The 23,025-nt window shown below is 36.6% G+C and overlaps 1 long non-coding RNA gene across 1 annotated transcript; it reads right to left on the bottom strand.

Moving 5' to 3' along the window:
* Window positions 1–1,568: 1,568 nt before the first annotated feature.
* On the bottom strand, window positions 1,569–2,974 carry LOC117929670. The gene is made up of 3 exons (XR_004653790.1): window positions 2,553–2,974; window positions 2,069–2,145; window positions 1,569–1,858 (listed from the first exon to the last, which is right to left on the bottom strand). It is a non-coding gene; the product is annotated as an uncharacterized LOC117929670 (long non-coding RNA).
* Between the last annotated feature and the right edge of the window lie 20,051 nt (window positions 2,975–23,025).

The following is a 23,025-nucleotide window of genomic DNA, read 5'->3' as shown; positions in this document are numbered from 1 at the left end:
TTACTGTTAAGTATACGTCCTTTTCCTTCTCCCTGTCTTCCTTTTCCACCCCACCTTACTTTCTTGGAAAATTTTATGGTCCCTCTTCGGTACCTGCCGAAAAGTTTTTCTAAGCCATTGGATGTTCACGACAACATCTTGGTCATCCATTTTAAATTTGAAATAAAAATTCCGGTTGAGGGAAGAACCGGTGGCATTCTTTCTTCCTCCCTTCTCAACAATTTTGGATTTAAATAAAATAAATATGAGATAAAAATAGAATTAGAAAAAAATAAAAATAAAAATAATATAAAATTTGAAAACATATTTATTAACAAAAAAAAATATCATCATATATCATAATTACATTATTTTATTTTTAACAAATTATTAAACATTTAAATTCAACATAAAAATGAATATGGCAATATTTTAATATAAAATGAGTATTTTCATTAAAATTCAACATTTTGATAATCATATGTAAAGCTTAGGTAATTAGATTGTTCCGTACTCTCCAAATTTTACATTTTTTTGAATTTAAGGTTTTAAAAGTTAAATTAGAATAAAATAAATTACTAATACTCTTTTGAGTTACTAATGATAATATTTTCGAAAATAAATTTGTAATTTCAAAAATTTTTAAACTAAAAATCAATATGAAAAATGTGATGAAAGTACCAAACATGTATTTATCACATTTTTTGTACCGTTCTCAAATTTTTCGTACCCTAAATTATTTATATTTTTAAAATTTCATATTTACTTTTTAACTTGAAATAACAATAACATAGTTTAATAATATTATTTTGAGTTATTATCGATAGAATTGTTACAAAAAAAAAATTAAGAATTTAAAAAGTTATTGTAGGCTAGCAATATGAAATGATTTGGTTGGGCATTTGCATGTGAAATGATTTTGGAAAAGCTAGCAACCAACTTTTGGAGGGTACCCCACCCCTCCTAACAGAGCATTGACTAGGGAGCAACGAGTGGTTCGGATGGGCACCCATCCCATTTATTTATATCTGTCTAATTTTTTTAATAAAATTTTTAATCTTTTTAATATTTTGTTTACAAAATTTAAATTATATTAAAAATAAATATTAAACATTTTATAATTTATTTTTGTAAAAATAATTTTTTTTTCATTTTATATATATTAAAAAAGTTGAAAATGAAAAAAAAAATAATTGAAATAATTTTTATTTAATATTATACGTAGTGGGGGATGGGGCGGAGAATCAACCTAAGTCTGAAAAATAAAAAATCTCAAACCCTTTTATTTAATAATAATAACAATTATTATTATTATTATTTTATATCTAAAATTTTAAAAATTAAAATATTAAGGTATTTATTCCTTTAACAAGGATTCCCCGCTCATCTGAATCTAAGATGGTAAATGGGATAGGAATGAAAAATAATTTTTATAAGCGGCGACCCGGATGGAAAGCCTCCGCCTACCCCCCGCCGCGTACATCCCCACCCATTGCGACCCTTAACCTGGACTCTGAGGGTCCAATGATGGGTGTACCTGCAGTGCTTTTACCTTTTTCCTCTCTCATTGGCCATTACTGAGATCAATAACTTCACTCCAACAACACTGGTTAAGTTTGTACCACAAGAATATGTAATGGCACAGTACAATTTGGGTAGGGTGGCCTTGAACCACTCCACCCAACAATCACAAAAAATGGAATTCACCTTCTTAACCAACTTTCTTTTTGGCTCCCAATGACCAAATACCAATGATCCAGATCACGTTTTCTGATCTTGTGTATGCTGCTAATTGCCCTGATGAATGATTTTGGCACTTTCTTGGCCTCCCCAGTCTCATCTGACCTTAACAACCCACTGGACTCTGGGTTCATATGCACTGCAGTTTAAGCCAAAATAATGAAAATGATGCATTCAAGAATTTTCTATATTGTTGTCAGCTTTGGAAGCTACAAATGAAGCAGGACTGATGGGTGGGTGGGTGGAATGAATATAACATAAGATAGTTAGCTGGGCAAGTTGCAGTCCTGCTTCAGTTAGAAGGAATGCAATCACCCTGAAACCAGTGGATGATATAAAGCTCACCTACCAACTAAAATATTCAGATGTGCAGTCTTCCTTCAACTTCTAACCGCCTCTGTTCTTACTCAGCCAAACCGGCTTTACCTACCAAAAGAGAGAGGCAATTATGGACATGGAATGCTTCAAAAGTTAAGAGCCGCAAAATTTGGAACCCATGTAAACATCTTGCAAAGGGAGTGGACCCAAAATTTAAAAATAAATAAATAAAGTAAAATTAAAAGGTACTTGGTATTTCAAATCTGAAAGCAGTAAGAACATGGAATGCTTGTCATGCTTCATACCATTTTTGCTCTCTCACATTTCAATAATTTCAGGGTCTGACCTTCACACAGTATAGAATTTTATGTATAGATTGCACAGGTTTGACAACTGTGACTAACCATGTTCTAGTAACTAGTTTTATTTCTCTGTTCAATAGTTTAAGGTTTTACCTTAGTGCAGTATCTTACAGAATTTATGTTAACAAGCACAGAATTAACAATGCAACTTACCAACCATAAGTATGAACTTGTGTCTCCTTTCTTTATTTGGGACTGGTTGGAAACGGAGCCACCATCATCCAGTGGTCTAGCTTGAGAATGTGCCACCAGGTAAGAATGCGTAATTCCACATTTGTTTCTTGTCAATCATACAGCAACCAGTCATAGCCAGACTGATTGTTCACCACTTGTCCCCATGAATCAGGATTTTTTACTGTTACATAAGTCATGAGCACAATAGGATAAACTATGAAAAGAACAGCATGATTTTGAGAAAAGAAACGACAATAACACAATCTCTTTATCCCTTGACCTTGTCATGAGCAGTTTACCTACCTGGGTTTGACCGGCTGGTCGATGCCAACCAGTCTAGCATCCACCAGAAACTTTTACCATTCAACGGATTGTATGAAGAACAGTTTGGTCCACAGCTTTAGGATTTTTTTCTTTTTTTCTTTCTTTTTCTTTTTTTTTTTTCCTTTTATTATTATTATTATTATTATTATTATTTTGGACAACAGGGAATTCACCTCAATGGAAAGACATTATCTCAACGGCCAACGAGGCAAAACATGGGTGACATGGGCCTAATTTTCTACCCTACACCACTTAAATGCTGAGGAGGCTCAAACTTGGGACTTTTTGTTTTAAAAGCAACCAATGACCTTGGCCTTGGCCTGGTTGCCTCTCATCCTCTGATGAACTACTGTAACTCCACTCAACCAACAAAGTCAGTTGCATACTTAAAATTGAGTTACCATACAAACTCCGTATCTATAAAAACTGAGGAAGAGTTTTCACTGAAGCTGAAAGGTATCCTAAAGGAATGGCAGCACCACAATCCACCCAGAAGTGGCATCAAAAATGGTTTGTGTCAATGCTAAAAAGAAATACCACTGAGCTACACCTTGGAAGGCCATGTCTCCTAGATTTACAGCTAATTTACCATTATGCTTCTCAGCACCCAAAGGGTGGAGGAGGAATTAAATTATTGAAAATCGCATTTTGTATCATCTCAATAAATCGTTGATCAATGGTTAACACCACCTCAAGGATAAGTATGTAAAAACCCTATACTTAAAAAACACAATTCAGACAGAAATAACTAAGATAAATAAAGTCTTATGCAAATTTGCCTTTAATGGATCATATGGATCTCATTCCTTTACAATTCTTACACTAATCCACATAACTAGGAACAGGAAAGGTAGCTGAGTCATATACATCCATGCCACAACCCCCAACCACCTCACCATGTAGTTAACTCCTATATTTTCTTGGATTTTCTAAATCAATGCATCTTTCCAGTTCTTTCTCCTATCCATTGCAATATTCAACTAATAAGTTTACCAACAATACAAAAAAAAAAAAAGAAGGATGTATCATTTCTTGATCAGTTCACGACCTGCTCTATCATACATAGTTTTGGCTGTACGCTTGTACCACTATCTCATAAAATTTTCTCTTGGAATTGTACAAGTCAAAGAAATCCCTACAGATCAGTGCTCATATCCGCTAGTTCTAATAAACCCCTAAGCTTCATTGTAACACAGTCTCGAAGCTGGTCATTTTGAAGCACCCTTTTCACATCACCATCAAGGCTTCATGTAGGTGAAACCCCAAAGAGGATCATTTTTTAAGTACCCTATTCACATCAACATGAAGTATCTTCTCACTCTAACATGCTCTTACTATAGTTGTGTAGTAGGTGATTTATCATGATCAAACCAAATTTTCCACCTATTTGTTTGTGGTTGAATAACAGTTGTTATGTGAGATACATCTCCTAAAGTATGGTTAAGAGTGTCAAAACAATTGATAAGAAAAAACATGCTAAACAACAGTTTGGATACTGAAAGAGCAGTCCACTTTATTTGCCTCTCTTTGTATCAGATATTGCAAACTAGGAGGCAGTATAAGATATTACTTCATTAACCATTAGCTAGAACACAGCAGCATTTGGTCCTTGTTTTTCAAGTCAGTATAACATTTTACTTTATCAACAGGTAGTCAGAACACAGTTTTAGTTGGTTCTTTCACGTTCTTCTTTGTTGCGTATCTCTTAAGTCCCTGAATCCAATGATGACACAGAGATAAAAAAGATATCTGTCAAATTCACATGTATAGCTAATAAACATTTTTTTACTCTATATTTGAAGGGTCAAGTCAAAAAGGTTTAAACACCTTTGAGTGAATGCACAAAAGAACCACCTCAAGGAGCTATCACTCAGATTCAAAGGTTAACTCTGCAACCCTCTGCTTTGAGTCCTTGGAAACTTTGATGTTAATGCAAGCCTTTGCTCAAAAAAGTTGCCAAGGAGTTAATTCCACAAGCCCATTATTTATAATGGGGATATTTGTTTCTTCATAATCCATATGGAAAAAATAAATAAATAGATAAATAATAGATCAGTTGCAAAACCATGTCAATCTGTAATACACATCAACTCACAATATGACCATGAAGAAAGTGTGACCACTTTTAAGCTGGTGAACCATTGGCTGAAACACACACGCACCACGTGCATGTACGCATGCACACACACCTATAAACTATAAAGCACATTGGAACATCTTTGAACTCATCATATGAGTACAGGCTTTGGCATTAACCTACCACATTCTCTGTTTGAAGTATGGAAAATCCATAATATACCAGTATAAAGAACATTGAAACATCTTTGAACTCATATGAATACAGGATTTAGCATTAGCCTACCACATTCTGGTGACATTAAGAGAATATGTACACTTGCAAAATATGGGAAAAGAGAAGGCATTGTAAGTATGACATTCTAACCAAGAAGTTTCTTTATCTATGATAACTGAACACTAAGTGGGAATAACTCTTAAAAAAAGAACACAAAATATATACAGATTATCATATTATATTAATTTACAAGCTCATGATATATAGCAGACAGTCACAACCAATAAATTGGCATCAGAATGAAGATCATATTGGCATATTCACAATGAAGGTAAGTCTGTTCCCTTAATGGCAGAGATACATGTTGGGAAGAGAAAAGCATAAGCTAACAAAAACTACATCTGTTCCCTTTTTTTTCTTTTGATAGGCAATATATATATATATATATATATATAAACAAAAGTGCCAATCAAAAAGAGGCAAACACAGTACACAGGAAGTATACATGTGAGAAAACAAAAGAAACAACCTACAACCACAGCCCCAATCTAGTATTTAGAGCATAACTGCTCAATAAAATCTATCAAGGATAGCAGACCAGCTTGATCATCAACTAGAAGATAACCATAAAACCACATGTATAGATTAGATATAAGAGAGTCCTTTAGACTGGTTAGTGCGCTGCACCCTTCAAAGGTTCTTCAATTGTGTTCCTTCCAAACTGTCCAAAAAAGGCAAATTGGAGTTGATTTCCAAGCCTTTCTTCTCTTCTTGCCTGCAAAGTTCCCATTCCAACTCATTAGGGAAACTCACAAAATGCCAAATGAAAATAATAGAAAGTGTCATAGCTCTCTAGCTTTTCCACCATGGAATTCTTCTTCATTTTTACACACATAACAATAACCCATCAAAAGCCATCCTCTCCTTTTAAGTTGGTCCATGGTTAGAATCCCTCCCAAGCCACTTCCCACCCAAAAAAACCTACAATGGTAGGAGCTCAAGAGCCCCACACTATATCTTCGAGGGGAAAGACACTTCAACCTTTAACTCCCAAGGCAGAATAGAAAGACTTCACCGATAATTCACTACTTCTAATAGCCTTCAATGCCATACTATCCTCCTCTTTGCTACTTCTGAGCATGTATAGCCTCTAAAGAAACTCCTCAACATTATCCATCTCCTAATCTTGAAAATGTCTTAAAGAAGCACAGGTTCCACATGACCATCTCCCTACCTCCCAAGCATCATCCACCCATGCCTCCTTGGAATGAGCAAAGGAGAATAGAGATGGGAAAGAATCCTTTAAGGGAACACCACCACACCACACATTATGTCAAAATTTTGTTCTTCTCCCATGGCCCACCTCAAATCTTACACTCTGTTTTAAAAACTCCCCACCCTTTTTATATCGATTTCCACAAGATAACACAATATCCCTCCCTTCCTACTTAAAAGCACCATACTCCTAGTTCTTTTCCAAGGTTTCCCACTATGACCTTTCTCCAAAGCATATCCCACTCCAAAGTGAATATCCAAGATCATTTACTGAGTAAGGCTTTATTGAGAATGGAAGACTCCTTGATGCTTAAACCTCACTTCTTTTTATCTTTTAAAATTGACGACTATTTCACTAGATGGGGCTTTTTTCTCAAGAGCCCCCTCCTCCCCACAAGAGATCCCTTTGAATTTTCTCTAATCTCAAAGCCACCGATTTAGGAATAACAAAAAGGAACATAAAGTAAATTGGTAGGTTGCTAGAAGTACTTTTTAGCAAGATGAGTCTACCTCTTTTTGAGAGATATTGCCTTTTCCATAGAGTTAGTCTTTTCAAGAACCTCTCCTCTACCATGTCCTAAGCAATTGAAGGCTTGAAGGGAGCGTTCTAGGACAAGCCCAAGTGACAAATAGCTTTCCTACTCTACAACCTAACATTGATGCTAGCTCCTCCACATTAGGTTCTTCACCTATTGGAACTAGTTTGCTTTTGTTCAAGTTAATTTTTATTCTTGAAGAAGCCTCAAACCAAAGCAATTCTTAAGCCATATGGACTAATTGATCTAAACAATGTTCGCAAAAAAGAAGGGTATCATCAATGAACAGAAGGTGAGAGATCTCCTCTCCTCTATCCCCCCCTCCTACCTTGAAACTTCAAATCAAGACTCCCTCCACTGCCCATCTCATTGAAAGCCTCCATCACCAAAACAAAGAGATAAGAGGAAAGGGGATCCTTGTATCTCAAACCCTCTATACTCTGAAAAATCCATAAGGGATGCCATTTGCCAAAACTGAAGCCTTGTAGTTGAAATGCCAAATTAAATCCAATCAATCCATTTCTACCCAAAGCCCATTTTTCGCTTCTCCTCCAAGAGGAAGCTTTAATTTTCATGGTCATAGGCTTTCTCAATATGTAACTTACAAACAACTCCCTCTTTACGCTCCTTAATCTTGAATCTATAGCTTCATTAGCAATGAGGACCACATCTAAGATTTTTCTCCCTTCCAGAAACTCATTCTAAGACTTTGACACCACTTTCCCAATCACTTTCTGCAATCTATTAGTTGGAACTTTAGCTAAAATTTTGTATAGACTACCCACAAGGCTAAGGGGTTTAAACTCTTTTCTTTTGGAATCAAAGGTGCACCTCGCAAGAAAATCTTTGTACAAGGCCAATAACTCCTTCACAAAATCCCAACAATATTGCCAAAATGTCAAAGAAAAGCCATTTGGACCACGATCTTTGTCCTTGTTTGGATCTAAAAGAGCATCATGAACCTCCTCCTCAATGAATGCCTCTTCCAACTTATAAGAGTCCTCATTGCTCAATGTCTTGAAAGAGACTATATAAGGTAATCACTCCCCCATCGAATCCGACAATAGGAACTAAAAATAATTCACACCTTTTCTAGAATCTTTGCCTCCTCCATTATCCACTCTCCATTTATTCTAATTCTCCTTATGCGATTTTCTTCTACGTTGAGCATTAGCCATATTGTGAAAAACTTCGTATTTTTGTTCCCATCCTTCATACATAGCTCCTTAGATTTTTGCCACAAAGAGGTTTCCTCTAAAATGGCCTCATAATTGAACTCTTCTAAGGTTAATCTTTTAGCTTCCCTATCTTCCAAATAAATCTATCCTTTCCTCTCCCCGCCATCCTAGAAGCTGATATGATTCAACGCACAAGCCTTGTGGGCAGCTACATTCACAAAGACTCCTTTATTCTAAGCTTTAAACTCCTCCTCTAACAATTTCAACTTTGAAGCCAAGATGAAGCTATAGGATCCATTGACAAGTGGTGTTAAGCTCAAGGACCTTGGCCAACTGGAATCTTAAGGGTGGTGTTAAGCTGACTTAAATAGAAGGCTCCCATATACTGTTTGAGAAACAACTGTTGAACCTAAGGCAATCTTGAAGGGTAGTTTGAGATGGTATAAAAACAAATTTCTATTCTTGGATAGATGGGCTCCATCAACAGGCTATTACCATCACAATATCCAAGCAAAGAGCTATCATGCAAGGCTTTCTAGGAGTGGATGAAGTCACAGCTTCTTGCTAAAATTTGTAATGGGCAAGGATTCTTGTCAAGTCGAATGGTAAGAGGCATCAAGTAAGATACATATCGTGGTTGGACAATTGTCTTATGCTATCCATCTACGGTGGGAGACTCAACCATGGATAGTGAAGGTGGCGGGCTGGAGTTCCAGAGATCTAAGGTTAGGGATGACGTAAGGGTTACTCAAACATCAAGTGCATTTGAGCAAAAGGTGGCTATGTGTCAATGGTGAGGAAACTTAGGCCTATGGTAGGTAAGGAGGTTTCGGGCTTATTTGATGTAAATTGTCATGAGGAGTGAGGGGTTGTTTCCTCCCTTTATGGATAGCATTTTGGGCCCACTAAGGGGTGCAATGTTTGTAAGGCGAAGACCCATTTTAATAACCCAAAAGGAAATGATTTTGAGCACAAAGACTTGGAGACCCATTGTTTAAATTGGGTTGACGTTAGGCTAGTGGAGCCCATAACGGCTAGTGGACCAATTTTTTTTTTTTTTTAAAAAAATGCATTTGTGCTAAAGGAGAGGCGGTGCATTTAGGACACAGGTCCAGGGTTCCTCTAGAGTATTCCTGCTCACTTACTGCAATTTCCTGACATCATCAATTTTATGGCGTTTCCTCGGCCAATAATAAGCTTTGATTCTTGCAGTGAGTGGTAGGGCAGAGGAGAGTCAACTACCTCACAATGAGGCTTTCTCAATGGTGAATAATCATCAGTCTTCACCATTATCAGCTGCAAAGGCTCCCTCTCACATAGAAGCTCACAATTTAGGTGAGTCTCATTTTTAACAAATGGCTCTTTCACATGGTGTGGAGAATTAAATAGGCAACTTGGAGGATCACTTCACAAATACAACCAAATTCAATTTGCAAAGCCAATGTCCAATCATTCTACTATTTTACTGGAGGGAGGTTGATGATAATGAATCTCTAAGATATACATTAAGAAAGGGAATTTGTATTAGTTGCAATTAAAGTAGGATTAGTATTACTTGAAATTAAATTAGGATTAATATTAGTTAGAATTAAATCAGAATTAGTATTAATTAGAATTGAATTAGGATTTGTATTTGTTGAAATCAAATTAGGATTAGCTAGTTAAGTTTTGTTGGAATCAAATTAGGATTAGCTAATTAAGTTATAATATAATTAAAATTTGAGAAATGATAGGTTATTATAGTCCCAGTAGACTTTGGATATTATAATAAGAATTAGAATCATAATAGGTTATTAGAATCTTAGTAGACTTTGGATTTCTTAGAAAAGCCTATAAATAAGACTAATCAATATAAATCGAAAGAATAAATTGATTGATATTAATAATATTATGGTTTTTTCATTGCAAGTATTGCAATCCTCAATGGTGAGACTCCATTGATTTTCTTCTAGGTGGGACTCCTAGAAGCCCTTAGTGAGACTCTAAGGTTTCCATCTTTTTTTCATCGCTTCTTCTTTCTCTCTTTTTTTTTTTTTTATTTCTCTCTATCATATATTTTATTCCTTGTTCCTCTCCTTACACCTTAAAATAAAAACCCCAACCCACCTACTTTTGAGTGTAGGCAACCATACTAAGGTTGTTCTACACCAATTTTGGTATCAGAGTGAAAGTTCTTAGCATGAAGGCATATGCAATTAAGGAGTGGAGCAATGTATGCAAACATGGGTGCAAGCTAAAACATTTTTATGCAACCATTGATGAACATACCAAGGCTAAATGAAGAGAAAGACTAGCGAAGTACTAGTGTCTTCCGAACTCGTGTTGCTTGCCAAGGGAGACTATGTACTTTGATTATTGATAGAAGAAGATCTAAATCCCTATCAAGTAGCATGAGTAAATGACACATCTATTTTGGTGAGTTTTCATTGTCTAGTGACATTTAATTTCAGTAATAATTTTAAGTTATCAGCATAGTGTGATGTTTTGCTGATAAAAGTTGCCCATATTATGCTTGGAAAACCGTGGCTATTTGATGAAATGGTCCAACATAATGGATATGAGAACACTTATACACTTGTGCACAATGGGCGTAAGAAGATCCTCCGTCCAATGAAGGAAATTCCACCCCTTAAGCAATCAAAGGAAATATTAGCACCCTTGAAACTAGAAAAGCCATCAAATACTCCTATTAAAAAGCAAGTCGAAGTTACTAGTAAGAAGGAAGAAATCATCAATGATGAATCTAGAATGCAAGAAGTGATGGAACTAATCCTAGATCAACTATTAGAAGAGATAAAAGAAGTTGTAGAAGCTTCAAAATAACCGATGCTTAACTTCTAAAGCAAAACATTATCATGTGTGGTGGCAAACATGAAGAATCTGCTAAAAATTATTTTGAATATAGAGAATTCAAGAACTTTATTCTTCCATAAGACAATTTACAAGATGAGTTTGGGAAACAACTTTCCGCAAGCTTGTTGATGACATATAATTATTTCAAAAACTATCAACTTGTTTTACAACCTTGGAAAGTTTTTTGAAGTTTGGTAATTGTCTTGCATGAAATTGAACAAGTTCAAGAGATCTTGATGTCCCGTCTTACCATGGTAAAGAGTCAACAAAGAAAAAAAAAGGTGGAAGGCATTGCTCGAGATTTTAATTGACCATGGAAAATCACTAAAACTCGAGTTCAAGTTTTGTTTTTAAGTCAAGGGAATTGATGAGGATGAATCTCTAAGATATACATCAAGAAAGGGAATTTTTATTAGTTGCAATTAAAGTAGGATTAGTATTACTTGAAATTAAATTAGGATTAATATTAGTTGGAATTAAATTAGAATTAGTATTAATTAGAATTGAATTAATATTAGTATTTGTTGGAGTCAAATTAGGATTAGCTAGTTAAATTATAATATAATTAAAATTTGAGTCATAATAGGTTATTAAAGTCCTAGTAAACTTTGAATATTATAATAAGAATTAGAATCATAATAGATTATTAGAATCTTAGTAAACTTTGGATTTCTTAGAGAACCCTATAAATAAGGCCACTAGTGGAAGCAAATTTGGGTTGGGAGAGGGGTGTTAATTTAAAAGGCCCGCTATCGACATTGGGCCAAGGAATGGGTGGAAAGCAGCCCATTAATGAGAAGGGCTCTTTACGCAGAGAAGACTCCTCTGTAATGGGAAAGGGGAAGTCAATCTCAGAGGTCTCCGTTTCTCAATTGAGGGGTTCCGCAACGAAGTTTGGTTCAAAGAAGCTGTGGTACTCTTATCCCTCCAATTTCTAAATACCAACAAGGGGTTCGAAGTCGAAGCAAGCCTCTAATGCATGAGATTTCATCTACAATTTTTATTGCTCCTCCAAAGGATGATGCTTTCAAAGCGGGAACACAGATGGAACGAAGGTTCAGTGCGAGTCCCCGATCGTCAGGGTTCAGAAAAAGTTGCTCGGGAGAAGGGGCTTCGTCAACAAGAGGAGCCGCGGATAATCAACAAAGGTCTTCTCTTAAGGCTTCTATACACTCAAAGGGGAAGGAGAAATTGCGCAAATCCTCTAACGTAGAAGACAAAGTAGGCTCTAAGGGTTTCGAGGGTTTTATTCATCGTGGCTCTTCAGTCATGGTTTTTCCTTATAGTCCAGTAACCAGAGAAAAAGGGCTAAACTCTGTGGGGACCTGTGGAATGATGGTAGTGGAAAACATTGAGGTATCTTCTTCTCTACATTCTCAGTCATCTTTGTCAATCCCCCCCCCCCCTATGGCTTCGCACTTCCACCTCTGAATCCTTCTGTTCCCGTTCTTCCCAGTTCAATAATTCAGTCTCAGTATCCTACGAATTCTCGAGTTGTTTCTAAAATGTTTTTAAAAAAAAAAAAAATGACGATGGTGCTTTATGTCAAGATTCTGTTGGCAATCCTAACCTAGATGTTGTGGAGTCCCAGTTAACTTGTCTGAACCAAATGTCCAAGGGTATTAACTCCCTTAAGACCATGCCCAGCACGCCTATTGGGGCCCCCAACCTAGTTATAGTTAGCCATGGTGATGCTAAGTTTTTCCCTATTGGTGGGTTCCAAATAGAAGGTCTTTCTTCTAGCAAAATGGCTAAAGTTTGTGAGGTCTTAAGTTCTCTGGATATTAAGGTGTATTCTAGGCGGAAGAACAGGTTCTCCACATGTATTTGAGATCTATTGGAACTGGTATGGAGGTTTAGGGTTAGAGAGGTTTATCCATAAAAATCATCAGTTGGAATACTAGGGGTTTGGGATCTAGGAAAAAACGAAGGATAGTTAAAGATATTTTGCAGCTTGAGAATCCGAATGTTGTGATGTTTCAGGAAACAAAAAGGGAAGTGTGTGACAGAAGGTTTGTTGGTAGTGTCTGGTCGGTTAGGAATAAGGAATGGGCTGCTCTTCCAGCGTTTGGGGCTTTAGGAGGGATTTTGATTATATGGGACTCAAAGAAACTTTGCAGTGAGAAGGTGGTAATAGGCTTTTTTTCTGTCTCAATCAAGTTTTTGTTGGATGGATGTGGACCCCTATGGCTATCCTCAGTTTATGGGCCAAACAGTTCCTTACTTATGAAGGATTTTTGGGTAGAGCTCTTAGACATTTTTGGCCTCTCTTTTCCTTTATGGCGTGTGGGTGGTGATTTTAATGTTGTAAGGAGAATTTCAGAAAAATTGGGAGGCTCTAGTTTAACTTCTAGCATGAGAGACTTTAATGGATTTATAAGAGATTGTGAATTAGTTTACCCCCCTTTACAAAACGCCCCATTCACTTGGTCAAACATGCAAGAGTCACCTGTGTGGGGAGCACTTCTTCCCTCATAGCCTTCAAAAAGTTCTTCCTAGATGGGCATCGGATCATTGGCTGATGATTTTGGATACCAATCCTTTCAAGTGGGGTCTAACTCCTTTTAGATTTGAGAATATGTGGCTGCAACATCCTAGTTTCAAAGATTGCTTCGGTAGTTGGTGGAGAGGTTTTCAGGGAAATGGTTGGGAAGGTCATAAGTTTATGAGGAAGTTACAATATGTTAAGGCCAAATTGAAATAATGGAATAAGGATTCTTTTGGAGTGCTAAAGGAGAGGAAAAAAAGTATCCTAAGTGAAATAGCTAACATTGATGCTGTTGAGCAAGAAGGGTTCTTTCTCCTAAACTTTCAGCTCAAAGAGCTTTAAGAAAGGGGAGGTGGAGGAATTAATTTTGACAGAAGAAGTTCATTGGAGACAAAAAGGTAGGGTGAAATAGGTTAAAGAAGGGGATTGCAATTCAAAGTTTTTTCACAAAGTGGTTAATAGTAGACAAAATAGGAAATTCATCAAGTTTTTGGAGAATGAAAGAGGTTTAGTGTTGAATAATACTGAAAGCATCACAGAGGAGATATTACTTTAATATGAAAAGCTCTACTCGAGTCCTCCTCAAGAATCTTGGAAAGTAGAAGGCTTAGATTGGTCCCCTATCTCAGTCTAGGTTGGATTCCCCTTTTACTGAAGAAGAGATTTCTAAAGCCATTTTTCAATTAGATAAGGATAAGGCATCAGGGCCTGATGGTTTTACCATTGCGGGGTTTCAAGATTGTTGGGATGTGATCAAAGAGGGCTTAGTGAGGGTGTTCGCAGAGTTTTACAGAAGTGGAATTATTAATCAAAGTACCAATGCCACCTTCATTGTTCTTTTGCCCAAAAGAAGCCAGACAAAAAATTTTCAGACTTTAGACCTATTAGCTTGATCACTTGTCTCTACAAGTTAATAGCCAAAGTTCTATCAGGGCGATTAAGAGGTGTACTAAATGAAACTACCCATTCTAATCAAGGTGCTTTTGTTCAAGGGAGACAAAATTTGAACGCAGTTCTTATAGCCAATGAGATAGTGGATGAGAAAAGACAATCAGAGGAGAAAGGAGAGTCTTCAAAATTGACTTTGAAAAGGCTTATGACCATGTGAATTGGGATTTTTTGGATCATATGTTGGAGAAGAAGGGGTTTAGTCCTAGATGGAGATGAGAGGTTGTTTGTCTTCGGTCTCTTATGCAATTTTAGTGAATTGAAACACTAAAGAGTGGGTCAAGGCAACTAGAGGATTAAGACAAGGTGATCGATCCTTTATCCCCTTTTCTGTTTACTATCGTCGCCGATGTGTTGAGTAGGATGTTGTTGAGAGTAGAGGAAAGAAGTTTGTTGGAAGGCTTCAGTGTAGGTAGGAATACAACAAGGGTGTCCCATCTGTAATTCGCAAATGATATCATCTTCTTTTCTAACTCAAGTGCGGAACAACTGCAAACTCTTAAGAGTTTATTGTTAGTATTTGGGCAAATTTATGGGCTTAAGGTCAATCTTGACAAGAGTGAACTTTTTGGCATCAACCTTGATCAGGATCATCTCTCTAGGTTGGCCTTGATGCTTGATTGTAAGGCTTCTAATTGGCCTATACTCTACCTGGGTCTTCCTTTGGGAGGGAATCCAAAGGCTTGTAGCTTTTGGGATCCAATGATTAAAAGAATCTCGAGGAGATTAGGATAACTCTTATCTTTTGGAGGTAGGATAACTCTTATCCACTCATGTCTTTCCCACATTCCTAACTACTTTCTTTCCTTGTTCAAGATTCCCGCTTCAATGGCTGCAAAAATTGAGAGATTGCAAAGGGGTTTCCTTTGGTCAGGGGTTGGGGAATGTAAAAGACATCATCTTATTAGTTGGGATGTAGTGTGTAAACCAAAAGCAAAAGGGGGATTGGGGTTTGGGAAGATTTCTCTAAAGAATCTCGCTCTTTTAAGGAAATGGTTGTGGAGGTATCCTAGGGAGAGTTCAACTCTGTGGCATCAGGTCATTCTACTCATTTATGGGATACATTCTAATGGTTAGGATGTCAACACTATAGTCAGATGGTCTCATCGTTGTCCTTGGAAGGCTATTGCACAAGTCTTTCAGGATTTTTCCAAGTATACTCAGTTTGTGGTAGGAGATGGGAAAAGAATTTGCTTTAGGGAAGACTTGTTGTGGGGGGACCAACCTCTGGGTTTCCAATATCCAAGACTATTTAAAGTAGTCACTGATAAAAATATTCCCATATCTTCTATTCTCGGGTCTGCTCACACCTTCTCTTGGAATTTTAATTTCCGTCGTAACTTTTGCGATTCTGAGATAGAAGATTTAGAAAGCCTCATGCATTCACTTGATTGTTTGCATTTATCCCCATCAATTTCAGATGCGAGATCCTAGTCTTTATCTTCTTCAGGGTTATTTACAGTCAAGTTTTTTTTTCTAGCCTTGTCCCACCTATCCGATTTATCTCCAGTTTTACCTAATAATTTTGTATGGAATTCTCAAGTCTCTTTTAAAGCCAAGTCCTTTGTCTGGTTAGTGGCACACAAGAAGGTAAATACTAATGACTTGCTACAATTGAGAAGACCCTACAAAGCTCTTAATCCTAACATTTGTAAGTTGTGTGTAAAGCATGGAGAATCAGCATATCATCTTTTCTTACATTGTTCTTTGACGATGGGGTTGTGACACAGATAATTTTAGTTAGCCAAGATGGATTGGGTTCCCTCGAGAAGCATTTCCGACATGATGTCTATCAATTATAAAGGTTTTGGAAAATCCAAGAGAGGCATAGTTTTGTGGCATACCGCATGCATTGTTTTAATTTGGGTTGTGTGGCGGGAAAGAAATGCTAAGAATGCAGAGAATCTATGGGATTTCATTCACTTCCTTGCTTCTCTTTGGGCTTTTTGCTCCATGGTTTTGAAGGGCATTCCCCTTAATGTGTTATAACTAGATTGGCTAGCAATGTGTAGCTCCAATGGGATGGTCTAGCTAAGAGAGATTGTTCATTGTTTTTACCATTTAGTTTCTTGTTTTTGTATTCTTGTTGTTTAGTTTTCTTTGGTGGGAGGATTCCTCATCCTTCTATTGTACTTATTAATTCTATCAATATATTTCTTTGCTGTTGCCTATCAAAAAAAAAATGTAAATCAAATAAATAAATTGATTAATATTAATAATATTATGTTTTTTTCATTGCAAGTGTTGCAATCCTCAATGGTGAGACTCCATTGATTTTCGTCTAATTAAGACTCCTAGAGGGCCTTAGTGAGACTAAGGATATCATCTTTTTTTCATCATTTCTTATTTCTCTCTATTCTTTTTGTTTTTTAATTTTATTTTATCTCTCTCATAAATTTTATTCCTTGTTCCTCTCCTTACACCCTAAAAAAAAACCCTAGGCCACCTACTTTTGAGTGTAGGCAACCATACTAGGGTTGTCCTACACCAAAGGTGGTAAGAAGTGAAAGGGCCTCTTTTCAATTTAAAAACACCTCAATTCATTCTTATGGAAATAATAATTATGAAATCACAGCCTTCAATAGATCCTTTGATTTAAAAATTTTGTTTACCTATTGGCAAGTAGATCAGATTCTGAAGGTTCACACATCTTTCTCACTACCAATTGTGAAGGACATTGATCTTTCAAACCATAGGTAGCATCCAGGACTGGGAAAAAGCTACTGTCGCAGAGAAAATGGTCAAAAATGGACAGGAAAATTTTGGATATAACAGGTTAGCAAAGTATAGTTCAGTCTCAGTTACTGAAGTACTAAAGGAACTAAGGAAGTGTACCTGAAACAATTCAGAAAACCAACAACCAAGGATCAGTTTCCTTAGAAGAAAGTAGAGAATCATCTGCCTTCTTCAACATAAAGACCTACACAAACAAACAACTGAAAATTAAAAAATTATTTAAGTTTTCTAGATGCTTAAGAAAATCAATAGAACAAATAAAGAAATTGAAAGGAAGTTGGAAGTCATGGAGAAAGGACATAATCAAAAGAGCCACCAGTGACTTGAATGCCATTCTATGCTTCATAGGGCTTCAATAACCAAGGAAGCAATTTCAAAACAATAAGGAAGATGAAGTTCTATTATTCAGTGGGTTTGCACTTAAACATCCAATATTTTCTACAGCTTGTTTCTCCATGCCTACACCAAACTCCTCTGAAACTTTTGTACTTCAAAGAAGCACAGTTCCTTCAAGTGCAAATGAATATTTATATATATATAATAACACATACAAAACTAATTTGCGACTCCACCTCAAAATGGAACCACAAATTGGTGCTTAAGCCCAATAAATTCTATCTTTTTAATGAAAGACCAGCAAGTCTGGACAAATTCAGCAACCAAATAAATCCCAAGAATTGTTAATGGCAGCAATTGGCAAGACTACTGTGTGGGAAATTTTATCTTTCATTGTTCTTTTTTCTGGTAAGTTTTTATCAGTAATAATCAACTACATTAAAATGAGGGATCGTCTCCAAAGGAAATCAGGACTATGCTAGAAGCCCACATCAATATTACAACAAACTCATAGTTTTCTTCTAATATATTCATAGATTACAGCCAAGTAAGATTGCAAGCTTCCCTCCTAGTTGTCATCAATCAAGATAGTAGCATATTCACCAGATTCCACTAGACAACATCATTTCCAAAACAAAGCTGGGAATTTTTGTCATCTGAATAAGTTGCCAGACTGCAGAAATTGATTGCAAACATAAATTACCCTATACTTCTTCCTGATCCTATGAAAAGGTAGACTCGTAACAAGAAATAACAGAAAAAGAATCAAAACATTCAATTGGCATTAGAAGGAAAATTGTGAAAAGGGTTCATTAGCTGATCAGGTGCAAAAGAAAATTATTGTAAAACAATAATGGAATTGTATTTCTTGTACCAACGGAGGAATTTATCTTAAATATAGAGAATTTACTGGGAAAACAACAAAAGAAAATAATCCCACTAATAGCTTAGAATACATTGACTGTAGACACCATTAGTCAACTGTACAAATAAGGAAGGAATCCCTAATTTACAGGCCTAATTTATACCTGATTTACAACAACAATTTACAGCTTCTATGAGCTGTACTGATTGTGGACAGCTTGCACAATCAGATGCATACATCTTGCTCAATCAGTCAACATAGCTTGCATGATCGGATGCATAGATCTTGCTCAATCAGATCAGACAAGTTGTCAGGATTTTCAACACTTACCATCAAGTTGGTGAACAAATGTTATTTAATCCCAACTTGCTTGTAACAACATAAAACAAGTGAGTTACAAATCCCTTAGTCAAAATTTTAGCTAGTTAACTTTTTGTAGATGCTTAGGGAGTGAATACTAGTCCACTATCTAACTTTTCTTTAATAAAATGGCGATCTATTTCCAAATGTTTGATCTGCTCATGTTAAATTGGATTGTGGGCTTTATTTATTATGTCATAATAGAATCTCACTAGCCCTTCTCACTGGCCTTTCCCACTTGATCTTAAGATCATTCAATGTATTTTTTGTTCAAAGAAGTTTGCATACCTCATGTGCCATGGCTCTAGACTCCGCCTTGGCACTCAATTTTCTTACTTCTTCGGGCAACTAAATTTCCTCCCAAAAGATTTCAGTATCCAGAAATTGATCTTCAATCTTGTCATCGATCCTGCCCAGTCCACATTTGTGTAAGATTCAAGAATCATTCTACCTGCCTTTCAAAACAAAATACCTTTTTCCTGGAATTGACTTCAAGTATCTAACTATTCTAAAAACTGCCTCTAACATGTATGTCCATGGGATTATGCATGAATCAAATTACCATGCTGACTAGATAAGCTATATCAGGTCCAGTGCAAGACAAGCAAATCAATTTCTCCTCAAGGCATTGACACCTTTCCCAATCTACTGGTGGATGATTTTTTCCTTCATTAAGCTTGTGACGATTGAAGGTTTGGATTGGTCTCCTATTTTAGCAAGAAGAGCCGAGTGGTTGGATCGCCCTTTTTCAGAAGAGGAAATTCACAATGTTGTGTTGCATTTAAATAACAAAAAGGCCCCTAGTCCAAATGGTTTTACAATTGCTTTTTCTCATGATTTTTTCCTTCATTAAGCTTGTGACGATTGAAGGTTTGGATTGGTCTCCTATTTTAGCAGAAAGAGCCGAGTGGTTGGATCGCCCTTTTTCAGAAGAGGAAATTCACAATGTTGTGTTGCATTTAAATAACCAAAAGGCCCCTAGTCCAAATGGTTTTACAATTGCTTTTTCTCATGATTTTTTCCTTCATTAAGCTTGTGACGATTGAAGGTTTGGATTGGTCTCCTATTTTAGCAGGAAGAGCCAAGTGGTTGGATCGCCCTTTTTCAGAAGAGGAAATTCACAATGTTGTGTTGCATTTAAATAAAAAAAAAAGGCCCCTAGTCCAAATGGTTTTACAATTGCTTTCTCTCAAGAGGGTTGGGAGACAATTAAGGATGATCTTTTAAGAGTGTTCTTAGAGTTTCACAATAATGGACTTATCAACCAAAGCACAAATGCTACCTTCATTGCTTTAGTGCCAAAAAATAGTCAAATAAGCAGGATCTCGGATTATAGACCCATCAGTTTGGTTACTAGCTTGTACAAAATCATAGCCAAAGTTCTATTAGGGCAGTTGCATAAAGTCTTCCAAGACGCCATCTTTTTAACTGAAGGTGTCTTTGTTGAGGGGAGGCAGATTCTAGATGTTGTCCAGATTGCTAATGAGTTGGTGAATGAGAAAAGGAGATCAAGAGAAGAAGGGGTAGTCTTCAAAATTGATTTTGAAAAGGCCTATGATCATATTGATTAGGTTTTTTTGGACCATGTACTTGAAAGAAAAGGGTTTAGTCCAAGATGGAGGTCCTAGATGAGGGGATGCTTATCTTCAGCGTCGTTTGTAATCCTAATAAATGGAAACGCTAAGGGGTGGGTTAAGGCATACAAAGACTTAAGACAAGGAGATCCCCTTTCCCCTTTTTTGTTCACCTTGGTGGCTAATGTTTTAAGCAGATTGATTGTGAGAGCAAAGGAGAGAGGTTTATTTAAGGGGTTTCTAGTGGGCAAAAATAGGATCTGGGTGTCTCATTTACAATTTGCGGATGACACCATCTTGTTTCTTAGAGCATCCTTTGAAGAGTTGCATTCTCTCAAGTTAATTTTGTTGGTGTTTGGGCGGTTATCAAGGCTAAGGATCAATCTAAATAAGAGCATTCTCTCGGGAATCAACATTAGTCAAGACCAAACTGTAAGGTTGGCTTCTCTGCTTGAGTGTGCAGTCTCTGATTGGCCTTTATCGTATTTGGGTCTCTCTTTAGGGGGGAATCCGAATTCACTCTTCTTTTGGGATCCAGTGTTGGATAAAGTCTCTAGGAGGTTGGATGGATGGAAAAAAGCCTTTTTGTCCTTAGGAGGAAAAATCACCCTTATTCAGTCTTGTTTGTCATACATCCCCAGCTATTTTCTTTCTCTTTTCAAGGTTCCAACTTCAATAGCTTTGGGAATTGAGAAATTACAAAGGGATTTTCTATGGTCAGGTTCTGGTGAGGGTAAAAGGGATCATTTGGTCAATTGGGACAGGGTTTGTAAGCCTAAGAAGTTTTGTGGGTTGGGATTTGGGAAAATCTCTCTAAGGAACCAAACTTTATTAGGGAAGTGGCTTTGGAGGTTCCCTAAGGAAGGTTCTGCCATTTGGTATCAAGTTATCTTGAGTATCTATGGGACACATTCTAATGGATGGGACATCAACAATATAATTAAATGGTCACATCATTGCCCCTGGAAGGCCATTGCTCATTTTCCTCAAATTTTTTCTACACACATTCGTTTGGTGGTAGATGATGGTACCAAAATTTGTTTCTGAGAAGATCTTTGGTGAGGGGACCAATCTCTTTGTTTACAATTTCCAAGACTATTCAGAATCACCACCACTAAAACTCGTCCTATTTCAGCTATTCTGGGTAATAACACTATTATGTCTTAGGATCTAGTCTTCAAATGAAACCTAACTGTTAAGGAGATTGTGGATCTTGAAAGACTAAAATCCTTACTTTCCCTTGTTTATTTGACTCCTATTCCGGCTGCGAAAGCTTGGATTCCATCCTCTTCTGGAATTTTCTCAGTTAAATCATTTTTTTCAGCCTTAGCCAGTGTCTCAAATTCTATTCCTTTCTACCCAGCTAATTTTTTGTGGAACTCAAAAGTCTCCTCTAAGGTCAGGGCCTTTGCTTGGTCAGTGGCTCATAAGAAGGTAAATACCAATGACATGTTGCAGTTGAGAAGACCTATCAAAGCCCTTAACCCTAATTGGTGCATCCTATGTAGGAAGAGCAGAGAGATGATTGATCATCTCTTCTTGCATTGTCTGATTACTTTGGGATTGTGGCACATAATTTTTTCACAGGTTGGGATGGAGTGGGTTAAGCCTACAATATTTGCAATATGTTGGTGATCTCCTTCAAGTGTTTTGGGAATTCTATTAGAGGCAAGACTCTTTGGAGGATTGCATTTCTCTCTCTCTTGTGGTTTGTGTGGAAAGAGAGAAATGCTAGGATTTTCGAGAACATTTAGAAGACGCCAAAGATGATGTGGGATCAACTTCATTTTTATGTTTCTTTTTGGGCTTACTCTACAAACATTTTTAAACCTTATCCTTTGATTGTAATCCAGCTTAGTTGGCTTCCGTTATGTACACCCTAGGGTTGGGTTTACAGGGTCAGGATTCTTTTACTTGTATAGGCATTTTGTTCCTTTTGTATAGCCTTCCTTGGGTTAGTGGAGGTTTACTTAGTTCTTTTGATCACACGGCCTTTTGTACCTCTTGTATAGCCTTCCTTGGTTAGTGGAGGTTTACATAGTTTCTTTTGATCGGGCTTGTACTTCATGGGGAGGATTTGTCATCCTTTTCATGTCCCTTTTCTCTATTAATACATATATTTAGTTTCTGATAAAAAAATAAAAAAAAATGCTTATGACTTGGCTCAATTGGCATCTTTGTTGGTCTACTTCCTAGCAATACCTTTATAGAGATCTAATACATACTTTTTCTATGAGATTACCATTCCCTCCTTAGAGTGTGCAACTTCGATCCAAAGAAAGTATTTAAGCCTTCCAATATCTTTAATCTCAAATTCCTTTCCAAGTTAGTTCTTCAATCTTGCACCCTCTTCCAAGTCATCTCTTGTCATGACAATGTCATCAACATATACAATAAGAGTTGTAATCTTTCCTATGTTTGAATGCTTAATAAATGATGTATCATCATCCCCTTGGCTCTGAGTAGAACCCATATTTTTCATTGCTTTAGCAAACCTCCCAAACTAGGCCCTTGGTGATAAGGCCATAAAAAACCTTCTTAACTTTACAAACTTCATTGCCATTAAATCTTCCTCTAGACCAAGCAATACTGTCATATAGACTTCCACTTCTAACGCTGCAAGTAGAAAAGCATTCTTCATATTGAGTTTCTACAAGGGCCAATTTAGGTTAGTAGCCAAGTATAA

This window comes from Vitis riparia, chromosome 14 (genome assembly GCF_004353265.1).
Source record: "Vitis riparia cultivar Riparia Gloire de Montpellier isolate 1030 chromosome 14, EGFV_Vit.rip_1.0, whole genome shotgun sequence".
NCBI classification, from domain to species: domain Eukaryota; kingdom Viridiplantae; phylum Streptophyta; class Magnoliopsida; order Vitales; family Vitaceae; genus Vitis; species Vitis riparia.
This window is presented reverse-complemented; position numbering and strand designations above follow the sequence as displayed.